This window comes from Pteronotus mesoamericanus, unplaced genomic scaffold, assembly GCF_021234165.1.
Source record: "Pteronotus mesoamericanus isolate MK-2021 breed Mesoamerican mustached bat unplaced genomic scaffold, CSHL_Meso_final scaffold_12, whole genome shotgun sequence".
In the NCBI taxonomy this organism is placed as follows: domain Eukaryota; kingdom Metazoa; phylum Chordata; class Mammalia; order Chiroptera; family Mormoopidae; genus Pteronotus; species Pteronotus mesoamericanus.
Window position 1 is genome coordinate 6,420,249 of NW_026555303.1, and position 6,823 is coordinate 6,427,071.

At 35.4% G+C, this 6,823-nt stretch overlaps 1 pseudogene; it reads left to right on the plus strand.

Moving 5' to 3' along the window:
• Nucleotides 1-5,166: 5,166 nt before the first annotated feature.
• On the plus strand, nucleotides 5,167-5,409 carry LOC129082163 (cytochrome c oxidase subunit 7B, mitochondrial-like; annotated as a pseudogene).
• Nucleotides 5,410-6,823: the final 1,414 nt, after the last annotated feature.

Below are 6,823 nucleotides of genomic sequence, written 5' to 3' on the forward strand. Positions count from 1 at the left end.
ATGAACACAGCTGGGTACTGGAGAAAAACTAGGCAAGAATCAAATGTACTACAATAAATAATATGTGAAAATTTGATATATATTAGGCCTGTTATTTGTTAGTAATAGAGAAAGGATAAATTGCTTTGAGACAACAAGAGGTAAACATGGATTCCCATTTCTCAATTTGCACCAAAACAAATTTCAGATGAGTTAAATATGTAAACATGAGATAAATCATGAATGTACTAAAATAAAGGGGAAAAGTCAAGTGAATTTGTATATAATCTTGAAGTTTGGTAAACCTTTATAACTAGGACATAAAACCCAAAAGTTATATATTTGGCAATATAAAAATTAAAATAAAAAATTAAAATATTCTCTTAAATATCTAAACAAAGTCTAAAAGGCAAAGTGGGAAAAAATTGGTACACATATGATATAGGGAAATGGTTTTTAATTTACAAAATACTCATATATACCGATAAGCAAAATGAGAGACAACAAAACACCGTAGTCCCTACTTATCTGTAGTTTCGCTGTCTGCAGTTTCAGTTACCTGTGGACAACCAAGGTCTGAAAATATTAAATGAAAAACTCCAGAAATAAACAATTGATAAGTTTTAAATTGCATGCCATTCTGAGTAGCTGTGATGAAATACAGATACGCACCCCGCCCGGCCCCATCCTGGCCAGGACATCAATTATCGCTTTGTCCCACTTTTCCATACTGTGTACGCTCCCCGCTAATTAGTCACTTAGTATGTCTCTTGGTTATCAGATTGGCTGTTGCAGTATTACTGTAATTTTGTTCAAGTTACCCTTATTTTACTTGATAAAGGCCCCAAGGCACAAGAGAAGTAAAGCTGGCAATTTGGATATGCCAAAGAGAAGCTGTAAAGTGCTCCCTTTGAATAAAAAGGTGAAAGGTCTTGACTGAATAATGGAAGAAAAAAAATTTGTAAGAGGGGGGACCCCAAAAACAGGAATTATCTTCTGGGAGATGGGCCCTTTGTAGTACAGCAACCTGTAGTACAGGTTCCTGGGTAAGTGTTCTAAGAACCCACCTGTGTCAATGTTGTGAGAGTCTGCGTTCAGCTTCAGTGAAAATTTTTTGAAGATTCTTTCAATGCATTGCATTTGCCCATTTCATAATGGGTAATATATGAATGTAGCTGCCCACACCATACTGAGTGTTCAGCAGTTTTTGATTAAAAATGGCATGAATCCCATGTGCCAATCTCCTTATTCACAATCTCGCACTGAAGAACTTTTTTTCTTTCCCAGATGTAAAAAAGTCCTCAAAGAGAAATGTTTTGGCCAAGTGGAACAGGTGAAACAAAAAATGGCAGCAGCACTAAAAGGCATCAAAATTAATGAATTCAAAAATCGTTTTCAGCAATGGGAAAATGTCTCAAGAGGACTATTGTATCAAATGGAGAGTACTTTGAAGGTGACTGAAGTTTAAATATGAAAAAATGAATATACAGTTTTTAAAATTTATTTTAAAATCATGTTTATTCTATTACAGGTGTCTTAATTTTTCCTTCTTTACCCCCTCCACCCATTCCATGCTGCCTCCCTCACCCACAGTCAATTCCCATTCCATTGTCCATGTCCATGGGTCATTCATACATGTTCCTTGTTTAGTCCCTTCCCCTTCTTTCCACCATTGTCCTCTTTCCCCACCTCCTCTGGTCACTTTCAGTCTGCTCCGTGTTTCCATGCTTGTGGTTCATTTTGTTCATTAGTTTACTTTGTTGAATAGAGTCCACTTATAGGTGAGATCATATGGTACTTATCTTTCACAGACTGGCTTATTTCACTTAGCATAATATTCTCCAGTTCATCCATGTTGTTGCAAAACATGAGTTTCTTTCTTTCTTTCTTTCTTTCTTTCTTTCTTTCTTTCTTTCTTTCTTTCTTTCTTTCTTTCTTTCTTTCTTTCTTTCTTTCTTTTCTTTCTTTCTTTCCTTCCTTCCTTCCTTCTTTCTCTCTTTCTCTCTTTCTCTCTCTCTCTCTCTTTCTCTCTCTCTCTCTCTCTCTCTCTTTCTTTCTTTCTTTCTTTCTTTCTTTCTTTCTTTCTTTCTCTTAAAATGCAAATTGATTCTATTTGTTTATATTTTTAAATGTCAAGAGCTATTATAAAATATTTAAAAATTTAAATCCATTATAAAGTCTCAGTGACATATGAAGTATGTCAAATAGTTCAATGAAATAAAATGAGCATTCTAGAAACATATATGTCTGTTTAACAATGTAATATATAATTAAAATGATATTTCAAATCAATGGGGAAAATAAGGCTTATCAACAAATAAGGTGCATGGATCACTATTACTAGAAATACAACAAATATAGAGCCCTATTTCACACATTGTACAAGAAATACTCAGGATAGTTAAAAATCAGTATGTAAAATCTAAGGAGTTTTCAGAGAAAATACAAAATAATATTTTTCTTACCATGAAGTAATATATTCAAACAAAGAAGCTATAAAGTAAGATATTGACAATATGAATATATTAAACATTTAAGACTATACCATAATGTACATATAAAAAAAGGTAAAGGACAACTAATAGAATAGGAAAATATTTGTAACACATCTAAAGAAGGTTTAATAGTTTTTTTAAGGGAAAAATTTCTACAAACATTTAGTCAAAAAATGGATAAAGAATACCAAAATGTCATTAAAGCTTTGTAAAAATAACAGAATTAGGCAAAATATATATATATACGTATATACAAAAATAGGTTTATTTTCAATAAATAATAACGCAACAACTAAAATAACATATTGTTGTCACCATCAGATTAATAAGTATTAAAATATTGATAATATCAAGTATTGGTGACTGTGAATGGAACTGAGTATTCATAGACTCTTTTTCTTCATTTTCTTAGAGTAGAACCTTTAGCATATTTTGAAATGCTGGTTTGTTGGAAGTATATTCTTTTAGCCTTCTTTTGTCTGGGGAACTCCTTATTTTGCTTTCCATTTTTATTGAGAGCTTTCCTGGGTAGAGAAGTCTTTGTTGCAGGCCTTTGCTTTTCATGTTTTGGAATATTTCTTGCCATTCCCTTCTCACATGTAGTGTTTCTGTTGAGAAGTCTGCTGCTCCCTTATATGTTATTACCTTCTCCTTTGCTTCTTTTAGGATTCTCTGTTTGTCTTTGATATTTGCCATTTTCATGATGATGTGTCTCAGATTGGGCCTCGTTGTGTTCCTCTTGAATGGGACCCTCTGTCCTTCCTGGGCTTGTGTGACTTTTTCTCTCTTCAAATTAGGGAACTTTTCCAATATTACTTTTTCTTTTTCTTTTTCTTTTTTTATTTGTTAAATGATTTAATGAACACATACAGCTTCATCTTGCAGGAAAGATCAATTCCTTTTCTTTCTTTTTTTTATTATTTTTTAAATTTATTTACTTTTTAAATACATTTGTCTCTGCCTCCCCCCCACCTCTTTCCCTTGCCCCCTCCCTCCTTCCCTCCCTCAGCTCTTCCCCTTTGGTTTTGTCCATGAGTCCTTACTATATGTTCCTTGACTTTCCCAGAAAGACAAGAGGCAAAGGAAGGGGTAGAGAACCTGTACTTTTTCAAATAGGTCCTCTATCCCTTGCTTTGCCTCTTCTCTTTCTGGTATCCCTATTCTGTGGATGTTATTACATTTCAGGATGTTCTGCATTTCCCTAAATGCCTCTTCATTCTTTCTGAGTCTTTTTTCATTTTCTTGCCCTTTCTTGGAGCTTTATTCTACCTTGTCCTCCAGCTCGCTGATTTAATCCTCTTTTCATCTAGCCTGCTTTTGATTCCTTCTACTGTGTTCTTCAATTCAGAAATTGTATTCTTCATTTCCTCTTCCTCTTTTTGATAGTTTCTATGTCCCTTTTCATGCTGATATAGTTTGCAGTAAGTTCCTCGTAGGTTCCCCTATTGTTTTTTTGTAGTTCTCCCTGAGCTCTCTGAGCTCATTGAGTTTCCTTAGAACTGCTGTTTTGAACTCAATATCTGATAGTCTACTTGGCTCTATTTCATTTAGTTCTCTTTCTGGGGATTCCTCTTTTCCCTTCTCTTGGGGTGTGTTTCTTTGTCTTCCCAGTATCTTCTGAGACTCTTCTTTTTTGCTTCTGCTTCTTAAATTGATCCCTCTTGACTTCCTGACTTTGTGTCTTGAACTTCTATGGTAGGAGACTGCTCTTTTTTCTTTCTGGATCTGCCCCTGAGGATGTCAGATGTTGACTCTGTCTGACCTTAGGTAGTCTGTTTGAGTCTTTCAGGAATCCATTGTCTGTGGCTGTCTCCTTCAGTTGTTAATCTTGTTATTCTTCACTTAGCAGTCAGGCTTGGACACCAAAGGGCAGGGCAGAGTCTTGTGTGGGAGGTTATTGGGTCCTGTCACGTTGTTGCCACTCAGTGGTGTGGTCTGCATGAGGCAGATGGCTGCTGCCATATGGGGCATGCATCAGCTCCAGGATCCTGCCAGCTACTCTCTTCGTTCTCTTCCCAAAACCTTTGTCTCCAGTCTCTCCTCAAGTGTCTCTTGACCTTCTGTGCCCCTTTTAGCCAGGGATATACTATCTGTGGCTGCCACTCTGTACTCAGCAGTCAGGCTCTAGCACCTTTGGGCCAGGGCTGATTCCCTCCTGGTCTCCCTGAGCCAGATGGCTGCTACCATATGGGTGATGAGACAGCACTGGGATCGTGCTGGCTACTCTCTCAATTTTCTTCTCAAATCCTCCTTCCCCATCTCTCCTCAGCCGTCTCTAGGCCACTCTGCCTCGGCCTTTGCCGGCAACCAGGATAAGTAGCACTTAGGTTGTACTAAAGCTGATTCTTATGTCTGTCCGAGGTTATAAGGCTTCTCTCTCACTATTGTTCGGTTGTTTGCTCCAGATGATTTCTCCACAATTTAGTTGCAATTACAAATTGGTCCTGGGAGGTCAGTGTGACTTCCATTCTCTTCTCTGCTATCTTGATTTTTCCAATATACTATTGTTTTATAAATTAATTCCATTGTTTGGTCCTGCCCTGTAATCTGAGATTGCTCACTTGTACAGTAAGAATAATCTTCTTTCCCTGAAATTATTAAGGAAAAAGAAATCTGGTTCTTTGCAGGGGTACTTGAAGCGAAGATCCAGCAAACCTGCTGGTACAGTTGCTACAGTTCTGCTTTCAACTTCATGACGTTTCCGTTGGCCAAAAATGTGTTAATTTGTCTCCCAGTTCAAAGCATTCAGCAAATAACGGCAAGGCAGATCAACCAGAAATGGACACCTGATTTCCTTGACAAATATGGTAACCTTGTATTAGTTAGTGGAGCCATTTTCTGTATTGCTGCGTAGGTATATACAGCGACACAAATTGGAATAGTGTGGAACCTGTCCCCTATTGGCAGAGTCACCCCAAAGGAACTGAGAGGTTAATAATCATTGCAGCTGGTGTAACAATTAATTGTCTCAAAACCAACTCATAATATGCCAAGTGAAAGTACTGTGTACCTATTAAAATATGTCATGATTGAATAAATAAAGTACTTTTGAAACCTTGAAAAAAAGAAGAAATCTGTGCTAGTTTTGCTGTCACACCTCAACTTGCAGAAGTTAGGAGTACAGTGAATGAAAAGTTGTTAGTTAAGATAGAAAAGGCATTAAAGACATCAACTGAAAGTGTGTTTCAATTAACAGCAACATGTTGAGCCAGGAAGCATTGAACCTATATTAGGACTTCACAATGGATGCACTTAAATAAGTGACATCAATCCACTGACTGCAAGTAAGGGGTAGTTATGCAGATTCAGGAACAGGTTTGACACATTATCATCTCACATCATCACAAGAATGGTGAATACAGTTCAATAAAATATAGAGCGATAAGGCACATTGAGATAACATTTATTGCAGTACCACATATTATAATTGTTCTATTTTATTATTGGTTATGATTGTTAATCTTTTACTGTTCTAATTTGTATATTAAACTTTATCATAGAAAAAAAACATGGTATATATATGGTTTGGTACTATCCATCATTTCAGGCATCCACTGGTGGTCTTGGAATGTATCCCCCTCAATAAGGGGGAACAATTGTAATAAAATCAGCTAAGAATATAAATAAGCTGCTCACATAAAAGGAAATATAAGTTTAGAAGAGACATATAGAATGATGCTCAACTTTGTTCATAATTAGTGAAATGCAAAGTAAAACAACAGAATTTTATATCATATCAGCAAAAATGATTAATAAAAATAATAATTAAAAACCTAGTACCTATTTTTGGAGAAATAGAGGAATCAGATGCTCTATATTGTTGATAGTAGTACAAATTGAGGCAACATTTTAGAAATCAATTTTGCAATATCCATCAAAATTCAGAATTACTTGAATTCTTTAATTTCATTGTTAAGAATTTAACCAAATGGTATACTGATGAAAGCGTGCCAAAATATTGTCTACAAGGATATTTATCCCAGCATTATCTTCAGTAATAATAAACTGAAAAACTTTAATGTCCATCAATAGGGAATTTGTTAAATAAGTTATGGTATGTTAATGTAATGTAGAAATAAAAACAATAAATTAGAGCTGCTTATGCAGATATGAAATAATATTGGGTTGGCCAAAAAGTCTATTTAAATTTTTCCATAAAAGACATATTTTTTTATTTTCACCAATAACTTATTGATTTGGATATTTTGAGTGTGTTAGCTCTCTCCTGTGTGGTAGAATGCTGATTGTTCTCAATTAATGTCTCTATTTGAATGCTATCAACTTCAATTGGAATATCCAACCATGGAGCATTATCTAGCAAAAAATCTCAAGCACAACACTTCACAAAT